At 39.5% G+C, this 23125-nt stretch overlaps 1 long non-coding RNA gene across 1 annotated transcript in view; it reads left to right on the plus strand.

Moving 5' to 3' along the window:
* LOC117358277 overlaps nt 1-20806 on the plus strand; it is a 94689-nt gene extending 73883 nt beyond the window's left edge. Inside the window, exons 3-4 of the long non-coding RNA XR_004538987.1 lie at nt 8947-9061; nt 20258-20806. This is a non-coding gene — a long non-coding RNA (uncharacterized LOC117358277). The remainder of the gene's footprint in view (nt 1-8946; nt 9062-20257) is intronic.
* Nucleotides 20807-23125: the final 2319 nt, after the last annotated feature.

The raw sequence follows: 23125 nt of genomic DNA on the forward strand, positions 1-23125 counted from the left end.
TACAACTTATAAACACTCCATTCTCTAATCTATTTACTATTTTTAATTGACCCAGATATTTCCCCCCTCTAAATTTAATATAAGAAGATCCCTAATAAACTTGAAATCTAACACTTGAACAAAAATTTTATTACTACTTATGGTATTGTCAATTTTTGTGTTGAACATGCTTATAGAGGACATGCAACTTTGTAGGGTTAGGGATCAATAACTAAATGTTAGGTACAAACTTCAAAATAAGAGCACAGGAAGAAGGTGCATGAAGGAGCGCATAAAGGAGCCAGTGCCACAAAGGAGGTAATTTTGAAAGGGAAGCTACCGGAGCAAATTTGTGGGTGGAGTCATCAGCGAAGTGGTGGCGGTCTTCTCAGAGAGCAGGAGAACCTGTTGGGAGCAGAGTGACAAGACATTAGGAGGACAAAAATGAAAAATCAATAGGTAATGGAAAGGTGCAATAATACGATTATAATTAAAACAATGAATTAAATTAAGGAGCAAATCCAATAGAAATACATACAAAATGAATGAGAGCAGACATGCAAAGCCGAAGATATACTTACAGAAGGACAAGAACAAAGCAGTGTACAGGCTGTTCCTGTTAGAGTGAGCACAACTTAACAAGGTGCAGAAAGATGGCAGGGTCCAGTTAGTTGGCTTTATGAAGTCAAACCCCCAACACAACCTGGAAGGTTAAAATATTGCCAAAGCCTAGTGCTCTATGAGTATAACACTTTATTGATTTTAGATTAACAATCAAATTTACATTTTAGCAGATTGTAGTTTATTGCTTTGAAGGAGAATGACACCACAGTGATTTGTTTGTTTTTTTTAGATAAATAAGATTTTTTGTATAGTATTGAATTTATATATACACATGGATAGCATTTGTTAGTCATAACGCTGAGCACAAATCATAGTTCATTGTTCTGACTGACATATTATAACAAAGGTTGTGACACTGATCAGTAATGAAATTGAGATTTTGCTGTTAGGCACTATACTGTATATGAAGCCAATTCACATTTTGGTTTTATAAAATCTCATAAATGTACCATGCCCTGTATTTTGTAATACTGAGGGGCCTATCCACTAAACTGCATTAGCTGTTAATGTAGCAATTAACACATGCTAACAGTATAAGGCATACATGCCATAGAAGTTGGCAAGCATTAATAACAATGTTATCAGATGACAAGATAGATGTAACTGCCTTGCAGGGGCATAGTAAGGGTAGGAGGCGCCCAGGGCAGTGATGACACCAACCCACACCACCCCATGCCCTCCTCTCCATGCCCCACTCCTTCCATGCCCACCTCCACTCCTTACCACCCTCCCATTCCATACTTGTGCTCTCCCTCTCCCCCACCGTACCTCTTAATCTTCATCTTAATCTTATATTAAAGTTTGGCACACACTAACAGATGTGTGGATCATAGGTATAAAACAGGATGCATGGATGGGCATAATCAAAACATAAATCTAAGTTTGATTTGAATGTATGGTGCTAGACACCCAAAGTCGGCAGTGGGAAATACCCATTTTCAAAAAATACATCTAATTTTTTTTATTTTATTTTTAGGGGGAGGGGGAAATCGCCTATCTCAACGTCCAAGTCATCGGGTCGCCTAGACCACCAGGACGCTTATCTTTTTACCACATTTTTGACCAAAATTTTGTCCAAGTCCCAAATGTCCAGAATAAGACCATTTGGACATGGGAGGTGCCAGTCCTGTAATGGACTAGCCACCTAGACATGGCAACAGAGCAGTGGGGCACTGCTGAAAACTTCACATAAAGGGTGCCACATAAACATCTCACCAGAACTCCCTTATAGGTTTTGGTGAGCCCCCTAAAATCCACTATACCCTCCTGTCTACAACCCCCAATAGCCCGTATGGCTGCAAGTGGGACCTATATGGCAGTAAAATAGAGTTTTGGGGTTTATGGGTGGGCTCACATTTTCCACCATGAATGTAGTGGTTATAGTGGCTTATGGGACTTGCTACCCCTCTATATTTCACTAACCCATCCTCAGGCTATTTAAGACACCTGTGCGCATCTCCACTAGGCTTTCCTATACCTGGACGCAGGTATGTACTTTTTTATTCTGATCTTTGTGGGAGTGTGAGTGGATCAGTGAATACTAGGGGAGTATGTGAGGGTCTTTACTTTGTCTCTGCAGTGGTTATCTGGTCACTTTAGATACCTTTTTGGCATTTATACCTGTTTTCATATCATCTAACTCACAACATCTAAGTTTCATCCAGGATTATCCCTGCAGGACATCTAAGTCTAAGTTGCCCCATATCCTGCTCAAATATCACCCTGACCAGTCCTCCAGATACACCTCTTTCAGCTCTGGGTGCACAGCGGCAATTCAGAGGCATAAGAAATCTCACTACACATCCAGAAAGTCAGTTTGGTTATCGGCACTTGGATATCCTGTCTATTAGGACATCAAAGTGCTGACATAGATGGGTCTTTAGACGTTTTAAAGTTTTGATTATGAGCCCCTTAGCATTTAGGGCACACCACTTTAGTAAAAGGACAACTAAATCGGGTATTGATGTTGTTTAAAAATACCATCGTGGAAGTCCAGAATGTACAGTATGTATTCCACTATTAAAAAAGGTGGAAAGAAGAGCAAACGGCCTCCATGATTAAAAAGTGAAGTGAAAGTGAGTATTAGATCAAAAAGAATGGAGAAAATAGAAGGCAACATAATCACTAGCAAGTTAAATGCAAAGCATTGATCAGAAAGGCTAAATGAATATTGGAAAAGAAACTTGCAAAACACTCATAGTACATTTTTAGGTATATTAGAAGCAGAAAGGCACCCTCACCCTGCAAGTCTATGATATTGCACGTAACCTTTTGGACTGCATCATTATCTTCAACAAAGACAGCTTTAAAACCAATAATTAACGTATCCTACTATGTCTTCAGGCCCAATATTCAGCTAACAGTAGCATTTTGCGGACTGCCACTGGTGTGAAACCCAGAAATTCAATGCCAGGCCATGTCTAGGCACTGACATTGAATTTCTAAGTTTGCAGAGCTGACTAATGCATAGCTAATTAAGGCCCCCTTTTATGAAGCCGCGTTAGGCTTTTTTATCACTGGTTGCGGCTCATAGGAATTCTATGAGCGTCGCAGATTTCACCATCGCAGCCGGTGATAAAAAAAGCCTAACATGGCTTCATAAAAGGGTGAGGGGAATGTGATATCTATCATTTAATTGGTTATGGGCTAACACATAAAGGGCTCTTTTTAAAAAGTTGCAGTAGTGACTGCTGCTGCGTGAATCGTTCCGACACTCATGGGATTTAATGGGTGCTAGAGCATTTGCCATGCAGCAGCCACTACTGTGGCTGTGTATAAAGGGGGAGGGGATAGGACTGCAGTGCTATTTAAGCTGTTAACCTGGCCAATTAAGTGCTGAATATTGGCAATTAACTGGTTATGTACCGACTCCATCCCACAATGCATTATCTGGTTAAGTGCTGCTGCAAATTAGTAGTTGGCTTCAAACATGTGATTTAGTTACAGTAGAAGTTTTTGACACAGCCCAGGGTGCTGAATGCTTAGATGCTCAGGAATTCTATGAGTGTTGGAGCAGCGTCAGAGCATTTACCACTCAAAACTGTGGTAGAAACCTCTACTATGGCTTAGTAAAAGGAGAGTTAACCAATCAGGAGTCATTTTTAGCTTAGTTATTTATTTTTAAATATAAATGAAAAAAAAAAATCATAGTAATGCTGTAGTCCATAATGTTGTCCAAGGTAGTGCTGCCTGATTTCCAATTCACTGATTCACTTCAGGTGAATCGATTCATTTTTTTTAAGAAACGGAACTCACCAATTCAAGTCTGCTCCCTTGCTAGAGACCCATTTGAGCTTTCCCTCTACTGCCAGAGTCCTTCCATCTAATGTAACTTCCAGTTTTGTGAAATCAAAAGTGACATCAGAAGAAAGGACTTCAGCAAGAGAAGTGCCAAGTGGTCCTCTGTGTGCGGATCGGCAGCAGCAAGGTGATTTTTATATTGGTTGACTGGCTCTCTCCTCCCTGGCCGCATCTACCTTTCTATTCCAGGCATAAGCGGCAGTAGCACTACCCTGCCGCTACTCTGGGTGTCTTCTCTCCATTTGGCCACCCAAGCGGAAACAGTAAGTTTTCAGTAAGGGTAGGCCGCAGTGGAGAGAAGATGCAAGGAGTGGTGGCAGGAGAACTCTGTGGATCGCTAAATCACTACCACCACCGGAAACAAGTTTTAACATCAAAATAAAGGTATATGGGGGAGAGGGGAAATGGACTTGGGGGAGTTGGTGGACTGGAGAGGGAGAGATGGGGAGAAGATGGATGGGAGAGATGTACTTGGTGGAGGGGGGGGATGGATGGTGGAGGGGGGAAATGGATTTGGGGAAGTTGGTGGACTGGAGATGGAGAAATGGGGAGAAGATGGATGGGAGAGATGAACTTTGGAGGGGAGAATATGGATGTTGGAGGGGGGAAAAGGACTTGGGGAGTTGGTGAACTGGAGAGGGAGAGATGAGGAGAAGACAGAAGGAAGAGATGAACTTGGTGGAGGGGGAAATGGATGGTGGAGGGGGAGAGGGGAGATGGGCTTGGGGGGAGAGAGAGAGATGATCTTGGGGGAGATCATGCAGAGGGGAAAGGAAAGGAGGGAGAGGGGTGATGGGGGAGGGATGGAAGAAATAATGGATCTAAAAACAGAGATGGTGGACAATGGGATTTAGGGAGGGAACGAACAGAAAGTGAGAGAAGTTGGACACAAGGGATGGTATAAAGGGGAGGGATAGAGATACTGGATAGGAGGGTAGTTGGGAAGATAAAGGGAGAGGTGGTGGACCCTGGAGTGGTGGGGAAAGAGGGGGAGATGCTGGATGAAAGAGTAGTTGAGAAAAGGAGAGATGTGGATCTGGGAATGGTGGGGTCCATCACTGCAGCTATGGGAATAGAGATGAAAAAAAAAGAAAGATGCCAGCCCTCTGTGGCAGGGAAGGGAAATGGAAGGGGGGGATAGAGATGGAAGATGGATAGTTAGCATGGAGAAAGAATAAAACAACAAATGGGCAAGAGACCCTGGCAAGCAAGATATCAGAAGACATTTGTCTCAGAGCCTGGGACCAACATGATTTGAATAATGACAGACAACAAAAGGTAGAAAAAATAATTTTATTTTTTGTTTTGTGATTACAATGTGTCAGATTTGAAATGTGTATCCTATCAGAGCTGATATTAGACTGCAAACGTGAGCTAGGATTTAACAGAGAGAAGAAAAGTCTTTTTTGTTTATTTTGTTTACACCACAGCGCTAGCATGGGTAGGAGAGGGCAAAGGGGAAGGAGTGGATGAAGAGGCTATAAAATAAACCTAGAAGGATGTTTGAAAAAAAAACAAAAAACAACCACCACCCAATAGAGCAGAAAAATCGAATCAAATTGAAAAATTGATTCAATAGGCTGAATCGAATCAAATTTTTTTTTCCTGAATCAGGCAGCATTAGTCCAAGGTACATTGACAACTATTCTTTTGCCTTAGTAGTTCTTGACATTATATAAATAAGCCTATAATAGAGCTATTTCTGTTTACTGTATTTGTTGTTGGCAATTCAACCTGCTCAGCTTTGACCTAATGAAAATAAAAGCTGATTTTTTTTTTGTCTCACTGAGTAGAAAGGACACAAGAAAGACATGGTTTCACCTATATTTAAGCTAAAAGCTACAGAAAATTTGCTGGTATTTTATATAAGCACTAAAGGAATATATTGATGCATTATGACTAAGAAATCTATACTATGGGGGAGATACAAAAACATTTAGTGTAAGCTAATAATTTTATTGAATTATTTTGGGCTGGGCAAGATACAACTGGAAAAGGATTCAAATGGATTAACTGCTAGCTACTACATCCTTTTCTTATTTTTCCTGTATATATCACCGCCCCTGGCCCCCTCCTTTCCTTCCTTCATCTTAGCTCTGCAATCTTATGATAAAAGAAGGATGCCATGTGGGATAAATTCAGTCAGGTTGTCAATGTATCCGTCCACATTCTCAGTCTCTGTTCAATGTTCCATGACAACAAGGTGAGACGGCAGAGGTTATCCGAACAGCTGCTTCCTAAGCTGGAAATTCTAGGCATTGAGAACCATCTGTCTATACATTCACAAATTTATATAAGGGCAATCTATCAGGCTGCAGTAGTGCAGCTGCCACTCCATCAGGCCTGCTTCCTTTCTAGACACTGAACAATGAGAGCTAGTTCTTCACTTTGTGTCACACAGAATGGCTGATTTGATTAAGTCCCCAACTCTCATTATGCTAGGTAGGGGTGTAGAATTTCAATGATAATCCATAATGCATGACCAGTTTGTTACCATGGCAACATAAATTCAAGGTTACTAGCTCAGGCACATAATTGGCTATGCATTGAACACTGAGGAAAGGCTGTTAAAATTCTTGTCATAGGAAAGTAGCATCCATCATACTGTCGAGAATTGCAAAGTACTCTTAAGCAGAAAGAAAATCCCTCAGAGAAAAATATTAATAAAATAATTATTACCAGCTAATATAATTAAGTTCTAACTTCTGTTATTTTAAATTATTTTAGCAATATGAATGAAACTAACAATTTAAGGGAGTCCACCTATTTTTAACGTATACAGTTTTAGTATTTTCTGTGTGAGTTTGGTCTCCAAATGTCAGCTGTGACTAAACTGGCCCTTGCAGCATTTTCATTTTCAAACCGAGAGATTCATTATCACACATCTGTGAGAATTTTAGAGATCATTAACTTGGCCATGGCATCCAATATGGACATTTCCAGATAAATACATCCCACAGAAGCACACACACATACACATTGATGTCTATATCTATATAATCTCTATGTTTTGCATGTACTAGTATTTGTAGTGCTATATTTAATAATCTAACAATGTGTTGAGTGCCCTTTTTATTTATTAGATTTTAAAATGTGTTTGTGGCACTAACTGGGACTACAGTTCAAATAAAAATATTTCATAGAACTAGGAAGACTATCTCCTTTACAATGGATATAATTCATTTCAGGATTTCAGTTCATTTATTACTTTTACATTTATAAAATTGATGAAACCAGGGTCCTTCAGTAACCTATGCATCCATTTTATAGGAGGTAGCCTTTTCAGTTCCGTATTGCTGAAATGTATTTATTCACACTGTAGTCTCAGGTAGCACCACAGAAAATGTTTAAAATCTAATAAATAAAAAAAGGACACTCGATGAGTTGTTAGAACATTAATTATTCTTTAGATATAAAGAAAAATGAAATATTGATTTGCTGAAACATTCAGCTTTCTGATAATGAATTCTTTATTAATACTTTAATCACAACCTTCATTTTAATAATAATTGTGATTATAATTATGATTAAAATAGTAATATTGCTTGAAAATCCTAATGACTCAGTAAATCAACATATCAGTTTTATTTAAATGTGGAGAATATAGCTGCCACAACTTGCTTTGCAGACTGAGGGATCCTTTAACTAAGCTATGCGAAAAGTAGATTGTGCGAGTTTCCGGAGTGCGGAGGCCACTTTTAGCGCAGCTGTAAATTAACCACATTTTCAATATCCTCAATTAATGGTCATGTACTAATTTCCCAATTAGCAAGTGGCCATTAGCGTAGGAACCCTTAGCCACACCTATTTTCTAGGCAGTAAGGGCTCCCATCTAAACACATGCATGGTGAGGTAGCTGTGCTAATCAATTAGTGCTGGGCATACCTATTCTCTGCCTCCCAAGCATGCCCCCAGTGCTGAAAAATCAAAACTAATTTCTTAGCACATGGGAAGCTCACACACCAGAGCACGCCAAATGGTGGTAGGGCCTAAGCTGCAGTAAGCATGTGTTAGTGCTTACTGCAGCTTAGGCCCTCTTTTACAAAGGCACACTATGCGTTTTAGGATAACATGCATGCGTTAGCATTTAGCATGTGTTTAGCGCACCTTTGCAAAAGAAGGGGATAGTAAAATGGGCTTCTCAGCTTTCCATGTCATTTTTAACCTGACAGGAAAAAATGAAATTTTGGTTCTTTTTTTTTTTGCGTTGTCAAGAGTGCACTTGATTTTGCAATAGTGTGCTTTATTTCACAATGGTGAGTAAAATGTTGAAATATCATTGTAAAATAAAACTGACTGTTGTGAAACAGTCATACAGTTGACAACATTGTTCTGAAACAAACAAACCCATAAAAAAAAAAAATCCATAACAATACACAAAACTAAAACAAAACCGCATTTTCCCCTGCACACCTATATTTAGTTTTACATGCCCAGCAAACAGAGGGGTCTTTTTTCTAAGCTGCGATAAGTGATAGCAATGCACTTACTGCGGCTTAAAATGGCTTATTGTGGGATAAGCTCAGGCGCGTGCTGACTGCGCAAAATATATATACTGTAGAGGCATGTCTGAGAGGCAGAAAGGGGGTAACCCTGTGCTGATCAATTAGCATACTAACCAATGAGCTCAGGATAGAGAATGACATAGGGACAAATTTGTTCCCGTCCCCACGGGATCTATCTCCATCCCTGTCCCATCTCTGCCCCTGCTCCATCCCTGCACGCTCTCTCCTCATCTGCATCAGTCATTTTACTGCCTACTTTAAAAATGGCTTTGGCGCAAAGGGAAGAAACCCTTATAAGGGTGTACTAAGGTTATTTTATACTGCAGCTTAGTAAAAGGACTCCAAGAGGCAGCAGTAGCAGTTTTGTGTTCAAGATTTAAGTACTGCAAGTGATTTGATTTTGAGACATTTGAAAGGATAATTACTAAATGAAACATTATCCTTAACTAACTGTTCAGTAACATTCTCTTAAGTCTTAAAGCTGTCAGGATTCATTCTATAATCTGCTTTCTTATCTGTTGCATTTTTACCACTTTAGAAAGATTCCGGATTGACAGTGCTGAAAACCAAAGTCTTTGTGTACAGAACAGACACAACAGAATAAGATGCCAATGCTGTCCACCAATGTGATTTAGTACTGTTCTTTCATATGGGTAAGAGATCAACACGAGTTTCCATTCATTTTCTGGCATTTTAGAAAACCAAATAAAAACATAATACTTATACTGAATGTGATACGAGGGGATGCTTAAATGTTCTCAGTCCAACCAAGAAGAGAATGACTTCGAAATGGTTCAATAAATGATCTGAAACAATGTCAAAACAGAGAATTTTGTTTCTGCAAATTGGCACTTAACGAAATAAGAGAGCACTCTTTTCAGCTACAGTGGCAAAATAACACTCAGGATACAGGAAGTTGGTTGGTTGGGCTGAGAACCTTTCACCTCCCCCTTGTAGTTGATAATGGTCTGACCATGGCTGAACACATGCAGCCAATGTCGTTTATGATAAGCAGTTGGAAAAAAAAAGTATTTTCTGATATTTGCCTTCAAGTATCATATAATGAATGCATGTTTCTCTATTTCCTTTCATTTATTGAATGCATTTTTAAATGAGATTGGTTTGTTTAAAATTTAAAAAAAACAAACATGTACTGGCATTCATTTTTCATTCATTGTATCTTTTAAAATAGATGACCTCATGAACTAGTTGCATCGGGATTAAAGGAACATGAAGTGGTTAATGAAAGCATTGCATTTTCCAATAATTATTTCTATTTTAATCCTTTAATCAAAAGTTTAATCATAATTATGGTTATAATTGTGATTACAATGAAAACATTAAAATTGAAACTAATGCTTGAAAACCTAATGATTCAGTAGATCTTGCCTATTGTAGCCTTTCTTTAAATAGAGGATGAAATAATTTTCAATAGAACACGGTGGTCATTAGAAGGATAATTTTATAGTAGACACCCTGATTATTTTCCTTGTCCTTTCAATATGCACAACTGTCATGATCTATTTTCTGTACTCAGATTAGAAAGCCTTATGAGCATACAGACTAATAGAGAGTATTGTATAATTAGGTGCCTAGTTGTAGGAGGCAAAAATACATCTATTTCAAACCTGTTTTATAAAGAAAAGGACCACCAATTTTTCTCTCTAAAATAATAGCATAGTGCTCAAAATCACATCATCTTATAACCTTTTCATGTGAAGGCTGCAGTGTGAATACAAGAAAGCTCTTAGGGCCACCAAAAGATTTCAAACTTACACATACTACTAATTTTGACCTTGACTTGCTTTTTCAGACTGGATATTAAACATTAAAGAATTAATATTAATATTAATTAATTAATTATTCTACAATGCTTCAAGGATATTTTAAAACTCACCTTATTTTGGATTGTCAACAATAGAAAATTCCAAATATGAGACATCATAGTAACACACATAAGAGATTGAAATTAACACATATGCAGAATTTGAAGAACATTTCAGCCAACTGTTTAAGGGCTGCAGTGGAGACTATAGGGGTTGTTCCTTCTTCTCACACCTGGGGTTAGGCCTCTATGATGTCACAAAGCCTGAACCATCTTTTGCAAGAAGAGAAAAGAAGAAACCATCTTTGTTGCCTGCTGCCTGCCAGGTGCTTTCTGGACTTGTTTACAAGAACTCTGTGTTTCTTCAGTCAAAGATATCTGCCCAGCTCAGCTCCTGAGAAAGTTGTAGGAGGAATTAGCTTCCATGATCGGTATGTATCTCTCTCTTATCTACTGAGGCACCTCTCTGGAAGGCTGGTACACGAAGATACAGAATGGCTACTAATTGGTGAAAGACTACTAATTGGTATTGTTCCTGGATTGGTCAGAGGGAGGTCATCTGATGAGAGCTAAGGAGAAGGTGCCTAATTATTATGATTCTATGCTGAGGTGTAAGGGAGCTTGCATCTTAACATAGTTTTCTCTGCACACCTTCTATAATAATAAAATCGGATAAGTTACCTCTTGTGATTAGCTCTACCAAAGAGTGAAGAAAAGAGAAATCTTCATACTGGATTCCAGCACATAAGGAAACTGTTACAGACCTAATTTATAGCTTTTCTAGTAGCTAACGGACTGTTCTTAATCAGAAAGAACAAGCTCCGATCCCATATAGGGAGGAGCGAGGCCAAATCGGCCGAAGCCGGAGCGAAAAGAAGGGAGGGGGGAGGGGGGGAAGGAGGAGGAGAAGGAACCAATCAGTGATGGAGGCCGGGGGGGAGGGGGGTTAGGAGAAGAAGGGGAAGCGGAAGGGAAGTCGCCCCTTTTCCAGACGGAGACCCAATTTCCACATCTGCTAAGCGGAGGAAAGAAACGGATTCCTTCTCCCCGATTTTGCTGAGGCCTGATCTAAGTGTGAGAATAAGGAATTATCTGTCTTTTCAGCTGGGTAAATAAAATTCTATTGTTTGGGACAAGGTTAGTTAAGGTCCCGTGGTGATAAGCTATATTTTTAGATTGCTGCTATTCAGGAATTATTATTATAAGGAATTACTTAGTGTGTAAGAATTTATAGATACTCATTTACTTAGGGATTATTGTGTAATAATTATGTAATGAGATATATGTATGTACAGAGACATTGTTAACAATAATTAGTTATTATTTACTGCTGGCTTGTGAATTATATTTTTCTATTTCTATAATAAAATATTTCATATATCCCTGGTCTCTATTCTTAGTATAAACTGGCAAGATAACAAACCTGGATAAGGTGTTTATGGGGTATCTTAGATGCGAGACGTGTGCTTGATATATTTATGTAACACTACTTTATTATACCCATAAATCTACCTACAAGACCACTGTCATAAGAAGCATTAAAAATAGGATTGGGGAGAAGGGGATTGAAGGGTATAGATAGAGGGTTACTATACAGGATATTAAATGATTAGGGAATAAAAGGTTTAGGTAAAGGATCACTTACAGGTCATGGACCTGGGGGGCTGCTGCAGGAGCGGACTGCTGGGCACAATGGATCCCTGGTCTGACCCGGCAGAGGCAATGCTTATGTTCTTATGTTCATACTCTTACATAAGAACATAAGAATAGCCTTACTGGGTCAGATAAAAGGTCCATCAAGCCCAGTATTCCGTTCTCACGGTGGCCAATCCAAGTCACTAGTATCTAGTCCAGGGATAGACAATTCCGGTCCTCGAGAGCCGGAGCAAGGTAAGGTTTTCAGGATATCCACAATAAATATGCATGAGATAGATTTGCATCTCAAGGAGGCAGTGCATGCAAATCCATCTCATACATATTCATTGTGGATATCCTGAAAACCTGACCTGGCTCTGGCTCTCGAGGACCAGAATTGCCTACCCCTGATCTAGCCAAAACCCAAAGAGTAGCAACATTCCATGCTACTGATCCAGGGCAAGCAGTGGCTCTCTCAATAACAGACTATCCGCTCTTACCACAACCTCTGGCAATGCGTTCCAGCATTTAACTATTCTCTGAGTGAAAAAATATTTCCTCCTATTGGTTTTAAAAGTATTTCCCTGTAACTTCATTGAGTGTCCCCTAGTCTTTGTAACTTTTGATGGAGTGAAAAATCGATTCACTTGTACCCATTCTACTCCACTCAGGATTTTGTAGACTTCAAACATATCTCCCCTCAGCCCTCTCTTTTCCAAGCTGAAGAGCCATTACCTTTTTAGTCTTTCCTCATATGAGAGGAGTTCCATCTCCTTTTATCATCTTGGTCACTCTTCTTTGAACCTTTTCTAATGCCGCTATATTTTTCTTGAGATAAGGAGACCAGAATTGAATGCAATACTCCAGGTGAGATGGCACCTTGGAGCAATACAGGGGCATTATAAGATTCTTAGGGCCTTTTTCTATTAAACTGCACTAGTAGTTTATAGCACGGTGAGTCGTGCTGAATGGCCCGCACTGCTCCCAATGCTTATAGGCTTCCTAAGTCTTGTTAACCATCCCTTGTTTTAATAATTCCTAGCATCTTGTTTGCTTTTATGGCTGCCGCTGCATATTGGGTGGAAGGTTTCATCATATTGTCTACAAGGACACCCAGATCCTTTTTCTTGGGTAATAACCCCCAAGGTGGACCACAGCATCTGGTAACTGTGATTTGGGTCTTTCCCGTATGCTAAGACCACTTTTACACTTCCATAAAATCTTCAGTTTTCCATTTTTTGCATTCACAGCCATCACTAATATTGTCATTAGTGACAGATAGTTTTATATATTACTGTGGGAACACTTACATCCACCCATTTTGTATGTGGTAAGGGCTCCTGCGTTATTCATGTGTTAACTAGTTAATACACAATAATGTAGATGCACTAACCACTAGATTCTCTATATGGCAACTAAAGTGTGCACAAATTTGACTGCATATCCAAATTGTATGCACAACTTAGGCCCTCTTTTACTAAGCCATGGTAGAGGTTTCTATCGTGGCCTGGATCGCTAAATGCTCCAACACTCATTGGAATTCTATGAGCGTCAGAGCAGCATCAAAGCATTTAGCGCTCCGGGCCATGATAGAAACCTCTACTGCGGCTTAATAAAAGGGGGAGGTAAATTCTTTAAGAAGCCAAGTGGTGCCAATAATTGGCCACTAACAAGCAATTATCAGCACTAATTTACATTGATTAGAATTTATGCACACAATTTTCTAAGCATATTCTAAAGTGGTGCATATACATTCTAATGTGCAGATCTAAAAAGGGGGCGTAAGGATGGACAGTTGTGGGAGCTCCTAAAAATTATGCACGGTGTTATAGATCCACTCAGAATTTATAGTAGGTGTGGGCATTTACACCAGGTTTCAGCTGGCGTAAATGGTCACACCTAAATTTTAGTCATGAGGATGACCACTGTGTACATTCTATAAACTGCGCCTAAATTTAGACGCAGTTTTAAAGAATAGTACTAAGCGCATTTTTATTCCATGCTGATTTTTCTGGAACCATAAATAGAATTTAGGCCTACATGGTTAGTACGCGAATGTCCACTTTTCACCTCTAACACGCCCTCTCAAAAAAAAAAATTAAGAAAAGTATTTTAGTGTACATAGGGCTCCTTTTACAAAGCCTATTAGGTTTTTTTTTTATCAGCGGCCACGGTGGTGTTAGCTCCGAGGATCTTAGAATTCCTATGAATGTTGGAGCCAATACCATCGCAGCTAGTGATAAAAAAGCCTAACGTGACCTCGTAAAAGAGGTGGGGTGGGGTAGTTAACGCACACAGATTGAAAGTTACTGCATAATTCCTGAGTACATCCCATGGTACACCTACCCCCTCTTTTACTAAGGTACCAATTACCGCACGCTAATCGAATTAGCGCACACTAAATACTAACGCATCCATAGACTAATATGCATGTATTAGCGTTTAGCGTGCGCTAATCGGTTAGCGCACCTTAGTAAAAGAGGGCCCTAGTGCAGCTTAGTAAAAGGACCCAATAGTAAAAGAAGTCAGATAAGACTGTCTCTTACATGGTTAATACAGTGGAACCTTGGTTTACAAGCATATTTCATTCCAGAAGCATGCACGTAAACCAAAATACTCGTATATCAAAGTGAGTTTCCCATAGGAAATAATGGAAACTCGCTTGATACGTACTTCCCACCCACCCCCACCCCACCAGGCCAGCGGCGCTGCTCCCCTCCCTCCCCCCCCCACTCGTGAACTAGCACCCCCCGCTCAAACAACTGGAAACTTACCCCCCCGGATGGCACCGGCATGCAGCCCACAGGACGTGCCGGTGCCGCTTGAAGAACTCGGCGAGAGGGAGAATTAGAAGGCCTTGAGCATGTCCAGATGCATGCTCAAGGCCCGGCAGAGGCAAGAAGTTCTTCAAGAGGCACCGGCAAGTCCTGTGGGCTGCGTGCCGGTACCAGACAGGGGTGGGGGGTGGGGTAAGTTTCCAGTTGTTCGGGCGGGGGGTGCCAGTTCACGCGGGGGGGGTTTGCCGGTTTGAGAGGGGGGCCTTTGCGAGTGGGGGGGAGCGATGCTGGTTCTCCGGGGGGGGGGGGGGGTGCTCGCAAATCGAGTCAACATTCGGTTTGCGATACAAATTTTGCGAGAATGTTTTGCTCGTCTTGCAAAACACTCGCAAACCGGGCTACTTGCAAACCGAGGTTTGACTAATGTACAGCGCTGCATGTGTCTGGCAGTTCTATAGAAATGATAAGTAGTAGTAATAATATAAACACCTGCATGGTCCATCCAGGCAATTAAACCTGCAATCCAACATTGTAATGACATTTTAATAACAATATTCAACCTTAAGATGTCTTTCCCTCCCCCACTGAGATGCACAAATAGCATATGATATGTATGTGATATAAAATACCCATACTTGATCATGATTTGTCTTTGACATTTGCAAGACACAGACTGTAGAATACTGCTCTGAACTGGCCTTATTTCTCAATTATTGGAGTTGCCATTTAAGCATCACATCTGCCGATCCTAGGACATTTAATTTTTGTTTTCATTTCATCCTTTTTTGTTATAGAAAACATTGGGGCTGCTTTTACTAAGGTGCGCTAGCGTTTTTAGCGCACACAGGATATTACCGCACGCTACGAGGCTAGAACTAACGCCAGCTCAATGCTGGCATTAGCATCTAGCACACGCGGCAATGTAGCGCGCGCTATTCCACGCATTAATGCCCTAACGCAGCTTCGTAAAAGGAGCCCCTGGTGTTTCTTTTAATTTTTTTGTCATTGTTTTTTGTCCTCATCATCTCCACTGGAAGAGTATACCAGCATCGATCATCCATCATATTTAAGATGTGATCACTTATACCAGCCCTGTAGTTAGTGTAACTCACTATATACACAAACATTATAGCATTCTATTATCTATGGGGCTGATATTCAGAGTGATTTAAGTGGACTAAAGAGGCTCTGGCCCACTTAAATCACCCGTTGCCTCCCAACTGCTGATATTCAGCAGCACTAAACCAGATAATACCACTGAATATCATCTCTGACTGGCCCAGTGGCTAGCAGGTAGTGCTGGGGAAGAGCCAGGGTTTATGCGAGTGCCAGCAATAGTCAGCTGAGGCATAAGAACATAAGAAACGCCTTCGCCGGATCAGACCGAGGTCCATCTAGTCCAGCGATCCGCACCCGCGGCGGCCCATTTAAGTACTCCTTTTTGGAGACCCAGTATTACCATATCCCTCAATATGATATGCAAGAAGGTGTGCATCCAACTTGCGCTTGAATCCCAGTACAGTAGTCTCCTCCACAACCTCTCCGGGGAGTGCATTCCAAGCACCCACCACGCGCTGCGTGAAACAGAACTTCCCGACATTTGTCCTGAACCTACTGCCACTCAGTTTCAGGCTATGACCTCTAGTCCGTGTCACATTTGAAAATGTTAGTAATGCTGTTTTTTGGTCCATTTTATCAAATCCTTTTAATATTTTAAAAGTCTCTATCATATCCCCCCTCAGTCTTCTCTTCTCGAGGGTAAACAGTCCCAGTTTCCTGAGTCGATCTTTGTAATCCAAATGCTCCATCCCTTTGACAAGTTTCGTGGCTCGCCTCTGCACTCTCTCCAGCAGAGTTATATCTTTCTTAAGGTATGGAGACCAGTGTTGAACACAGTATTCTAAATGCGGTCTGACCATTGTTCTGTAAAGCGGCATTATGACCTCTTCCGATCTACTTGTAATCCCCTTCTTAATTATGCCTAACATCCTGTTTGCTTTCTTTGCCGCCGCCGCACATTGTACCGATGGTTTAAGGGTACTGTCAATCAGTACCCCCAAATCCCTTTCTTGTTTGCATTTTGCTAACTTCACCCCCCATCACCCGCATAAGTGAGTGAATTTAGGCTGTGGGCTGGGGGAGAGGGGCGGATGCTGTTGTGAGCTTGGGGAGGCTTCTTGTTTTTTTCTTTTTTTTGGAGGGGGGGGTGTTTTTTTGTTTTTTTTAAAAAAAGCTAATGCATGTCCCATCTTGATATTCAGCCGGAACCTGCATAACACTAATGCGGCCCTGGCTGATTATTGATTGGGCCTGCAAATGCTTCAGCAGCCAGGCTGCCCAGAATTATCCCATGATATTCAATGCCAGTGACCAGACATGGACTGGCACTGAATACCTGGGGATAACTTTGCAGGCGATGACCAGCATGTAATAAAACATTGCCACCAGCTGAATATCTGGAGACATGTATATACTTCTTCACACTGCCCATACTCAACCCGAGATCAGTCCATGTACATATCCACAGTAAATGTACATGCCATGCAAATGACCCACATATTTATACGATCGATATAGTAAGAGTAATTTGCACTTGTACGTGACCACTTAATATGTGTGAAAAGCTAAAATAACAACATTTCTTGCAGTGGTCATTCCTAAAACTAGAAATCATCTTATAGAATTACCCTCATAAGGGTAGTTTCAAGTTTTATTTAAAATTTGATAAAAATGCTTATAAAAATTTCCTAAGTGCTGTACATAGTAATAAAAATAAGGGGTACGAAACAAGCAGAAATACAAACAAGACAATCATTGGACAACAACTAACAGGAACAAAGGGGAAAGAGGGGAAGAACTACAATCGTATAAAGAAAAGTTCACAATAAAGGAAAAAATTGATAGGATGGGGACGTGACTAGAAAAATTTCTTATGAAAATGGAAGAAATTGAAGGATTAACTGACCTGTTGTTTAGACAACATTAGGCATAGTGGATTTAAGTTTCAAATGCGTCCTTGAAGAGAGAAATTTTCACGGAACTCTTAAATCTTTCCAGTATGGATTCCTCTCTAAGATAATTTGGGAATGAGTTCCAAAGCTGGGGTGCGGTGATTGAAAAGATCTCATTATACCTAGTGCTGATGATTTTTAATAAGGGTACTGAGAGGAGATTATGGGTGCTCAAACAAAGTGCTCTGGTAGTGGAATGGGGAATTAACAATCTGTCTAAAAAGATAGGAAAGTGACTTTGACAAATCTTAAATGATAGATGGGCAATTTTATAGGAAATGCGGTAAGGGATTGGTAACCAATGAGTATTTTTCAAGAGCGGCGTTATATGATCATATTTCTTGGAATTTTTATGATTTTTATTGTTGTATTTTGTATTAATTAAAGTCGCCTTAATTGTTTCTGAGTAATGCGTTTGAATAATGAAGTACAGTAATCCAGTTTTGATGATGAGTGAGTGAATAAGAATATTAAGAGCTGATGGTTCATGCGTAATTTGAAGAAACAGTTTTTTTACCACTTGACTGATATGATCCTATGATCATCTATATTTAGACACTTAAAAGGTACCTATTTGGAACCTATTCTATAAAGGAATGCAGACACCTACTTTTCTTTACAGAATATTAGTATAACTAGGTATATACAGTATTGATGTGTTGCAGCATGAGCCCATACATCAGCCAAAGAGCTGTGCCTAAATTTGGAAGATATGCATGTAACCTATAGCATTCTATAATCTATGCATGATACTGTGAGAACTGCTCAGATTCTACTGATGTAAATATCTACAAGAAGACACTCTATCAACGATATGTGTGTGCTTACAGAACAGCTTGTACCTACGTTATTTAGGAGCTTTCTGTGTTCAAATATACTGTATATGTAAATGACTAGAATTCTGGCATTTACTTAGAACATGAGAATAGCCATACTGGGTCTTCCCCAGTATCCTGTTTCTACAGTAGCCAATCCAGGTCACAAGTACCTGGCAAAAACCCAAATAGTAGCAACATTCCATGCTACCGATCCCAAAGCAAGCAGTAGGTTCCCCCAGTCTATCTCAATAGCAGACCATGGACTTTTCCTCCAGGAACTTATCCAAACCTTTTTTAAATCCAGCTACGTTAACCACTGTTACCACATCCTCTGGTAACACATTCCAGAGCCTAACTATTCTCTGAGTGAAAAAAAAAAAGAGATTTCCTTCTATTGGTTTTAAAAAGTATTTCCCTGTAACTTCGAGGGTCCCCTAGTCTTTGTAATTTTTGATGGTGTAAAAAATCGATCGACTTGTATCCGTTTTACACCACTCAGGATTTTGTAGACTTTGATCATATCTCTCCCCAGCCGTCTCTTTTCCAAGCTGAAGAGCCCTAACCTTTTTAGTCTTTCCTCGTATGAGAGGCGTTCCATCCCCTTTATCATCTTGGTCGCTCTTCTTTGAACCTTTTCTAGTTCTACTATATCCCCACCCCCATCCCTTTTACCAAACCGCGCAAGAGATTTTTTTGTGCCGACCGGCACACTGAATGCTCTGCACTGTTCTGGCGGTCATAAAGTTTCTATGAGCATTGGAACAGTGCAGAGCATTTAGCATGCCGCCCAGTGCTAAAAACCTCTTGCATGGTTTTATAAAAGGGGATGGGGGAGTAAATTTTTTAAGATACGGTGACCAGAATTGAACACAATACTCAAGGTGAGGTTGCACCATAGAGCAATATAGAGACATTCCTAGTCTTATTTACCATGCCTTTTCTAATAATTGCTAGCATCTTGTTTGCTTTTTTGGTTATGTAAATGTAGACAGCTTCTTATAGATTTACCTCCTATATGCCTACATCAGGGCAATATTATAAAAAAAGACTCTTTCTGTGTATCAAACTCTTGTTACCCCCTCAAAATGCTTTAATAAAACTACCCCTTTATTGGTAGTGATCCAATCCATATGAAACAATCTGTAATACAATTAATGAAAATCTTAGTCATGCCATGTCATATTTTCAGCAAAAAAACAATGCAGTTTATAATTCTGGTCTCCTTTGTGCCATCATAATTATTAGCATTTATGCATTATCATCAACATTCTACCTGCACTTCACTTGATCAGTGGTACCACAGCTGAATTTGCCTTCTTTCTCTTACTTAAATTCATTGGAAATGCTTTGACGATCCTAAGAACTTATTGGGATATTAATGACAGAGTCTTAAGCTCCTAAATGAGGTAATGACATAAAATAATTTGGTATAAGGCTAGATACCTCATTAGAAGTGAGTCTAAGTATTTTGGGGAGTAGATAATGTTTTAGATTCTAGTCTGGACATTCTCTTTATTTCTTATTTTTAAAAAGTACTGGCCTGAAACCTAAATGTACTATTATCAATATGTGCTTTCAGTACCACAGAGCATTTTTTTCCAGCTGGAAATATGATTTAAATCTCCGAATGTATTGATCTAAGACAGAGCCTCTACCTCAGAGTTAAAAGAGAAGATTCTCCTGATTACCTTAGTATAACCCTATCTGTTTAACCAGTTTACTCATAGTCATCCCCTTAATTAATCCATCTTGTCACAAGATATTTTTTTTCTGATGTCAACAGCTTCCATTTTCTCTGGAAAGAAGATGCAACATGAGGCAATCAAGGAACACTCCATATGCAAACTCTGGGTGCTCAAATAACCCAGAAGGTTTATTTTTCACTGTTTAAAATGTGGCCCTTGGGACCTTCTGCAGAGTCTATTTTTTTTTTAAGAGTGTCTTTCTCAGCTAACAAAACATGAGCTCATTGATCTGAATTACTGCAGCTGGTCTCAAAGCAGGGGAGTCGCTGGCTTATTTTGCCATCTGCTTACTTCTGCTTCCAGAATCACTTCTTACCATGTTTTAGGATGTATGCAATATGAGTAGTATATAAGATTTCTCACATTCTTAAATATACTTTTTCTTGTCCCTGGTAACATGCTAATTTATGTCTATTTATGTCTATTTATGTCTTGATTTATGGACAATGCTATTATGTAGCTAGGTATTATGTTTTGGGGTTGTTTTTTTTAAGAGGTCTGAAATATCTGTGAAGTACTATTATGGATGTGTTGTTGTACATTGCCTTGAAAAAGGTGGATTATAAATAAACAAACTATAAACCATATGTCCTGTATTATTGCTTCTGTTGTCTCCTATAGCACTTCTCTGACAACATTTGAGTCAACATTTCAAGCCACTGATACAGCCAGAACTGGGTCTGTGCGAATTTGCCAAGATAGGCAACGCATAATATTTATCCAGAAAAGTTGCTAACCCCTAAATTATAGTTTTAAAAAAGCGTTAAAAATTGTGCTCTCAAATTTGGGGAGCACATCTGATTTGCATGCACAATTTAATTGAATGAGACCATTAGCACTGATAATTGGGATCTTAACGAGCAATGATTGCTGTTAATTGGTTTTAATTAAAAATTACATGTGTCAATTTAGGCATTGGATCCATGTGAGTAAAAAAAGGGGGCATGGAAATGGGAGGTTATGAGCAGATCGAGGGTGTTCCTTGAATTCACGTGCATAATTATAGAATAATGGGGATTTGACTTAATTTAGGCATGAGGATTTATGCCACATTTCAGTTGGTGTAAATGGCACCACACCTAAAGATAAGCAAGGTTCCTGGCGCTAAGTGCCATTCTTTAAATGTTTCTAAACTTTGAGCGCCGTGTATAGGATAGCGCTGAAAAATATTTTTTGGTGCCAATTTTTTAGACGCCATTTCTAGAATTCTGTCCTAAATGGCCAACAAATATATATTTTAAAGTGAGGTGGAATTAACCTCTATTCAAGGTTGAGACCTGAAGTAATACAGAGAGCAGTGTATCTGCAGAAATAGGTCTAAATGTAAATGGATATTTTTCTATTTCTCTATTTCTGTAAACCAACAGAAAAAGAACATTTGGACCCACCCAGTCTGTTGGTTTATATCTGCCTGCTGTTTTGTCCCATCTAGCTTTGCTGTCATCTGTCTTGCTCTGCCACTAAGAGATGGGTAGTAAAGTGGATATTTATTTTGGGTATATTTTTATAAAGATTCATAGGTGCTCTTGTACCTTTTTAAAATTCTAGTATAAATTTTACAGAAATCTCAGGTAAAACTAACCCACATATATTTACACATGCTTGGAAATGTACACATACATACATACATACTTATTACAAAGACTATGGATGAACTGTAACTCTGGCTATGCTCCACCCAAAATCTACCTCCAAACACTCAAGGTGTACAAAAGTGCACATTTCTTTCTCACCACACATTTTTATATGTAGGGCAATTTTATAAAGGCATTTCCCCCTTAATTCTACATATGATGTTCAAAATCGCACATGCAAATTTGGGTCAATTAACACTGATATTTGGGCGCCAAAAATTATTGATGCTAATCGGCAACAATTTGATTTTTTTTTTAATTTTTTAATTTCTAATTTTGAACTTACATGTATTTAGCAATACAATCAAGCAAAGAACAATTTCCCAAAGTAATTACCAATAAGAAAAAAATGGATTAATCACTAGTTCTAAAATCCATATTGATAGGGAGACAACAGGAGTCTTATTAACCAAACCCCCTTTTAAAAAAGCCATGGTAGCGGCTGTGCACGACAAACACTCCAACACCCATTAAATCCCTACGAGTGTTGGAGCGTCAGAACATAAGTATTGCCACTGCTGGGTCAGACCAGTGGTCCATCGTGCCCAGCAGTCCGCTCTCGCGGTGGCCCTTAGGTCAAAGACCAGTGCCCTAACTGTTTAGCCTTACCTGCATACGTTCCGGTTCAGCAGGAACTTGTCTAACTTTGTCTTGAATCCCTGGAGGGTGTTTTCCCCTATAAGAGCTTTCCAGTTTTCTACCACTCTCTAGGTGAAGAAGAACTTCCTTACGTTTGTACGGAATCTATCCCTTTTAACTTTAGAGAGTGCCCTCTCATTCGCCCTACCTTGGAAAGGGTGAACAACCTGTCTTTATCTTGAATGCTTCGATCATGACCCCTCTCAGCCTTCTCTTTTCAAGGGAAAAGAGGCCTAACAATTACCACTGCAGTAGCTGCTACCATGGCTTTGTAAATGGAGCACCAAATAAATAACAGTTAAACATTCAAGGATCAGAAAATATAATCTATCTCTAACCATAAAGCCTTGTACTGTATACTTTAAATGATCCCTTTCTACTAATTTCCCTTTTCTTGGTCTCCCAGAAGTTTTCCAGATGAGATACATCAAAGAAAATATATCGCTTTCCTTGATAGTGTATCAAATACCTACAAGGAAAGAGAAGCAAGAAAGTTGCTCTAAGAGCCAAAACCCTCTGTTATAATACAAGAATCAATTTCCTTCACTCATGAGTAGAGTGAGTCACATCTGGAAATATCTGAATCTTCTGCCAACAAAAATGCTAATTTTTAATCTAGAACTATGCTTTTAG

This window comes from Geotrypetes seraphini, chromosome 3, assembly GCF_902459505.1.
Source record: "Geotrypetes seraphini chromosome 3, aGeoSer1.1, whole genome shotgun sequence".
Taxonomy (NCBI): Eukaryota; Metazoa; Chordata; class Amphibia; order Gymnophiona; family Dermophiidae; genus Geotrypetes; species Geotrypetes seraphini.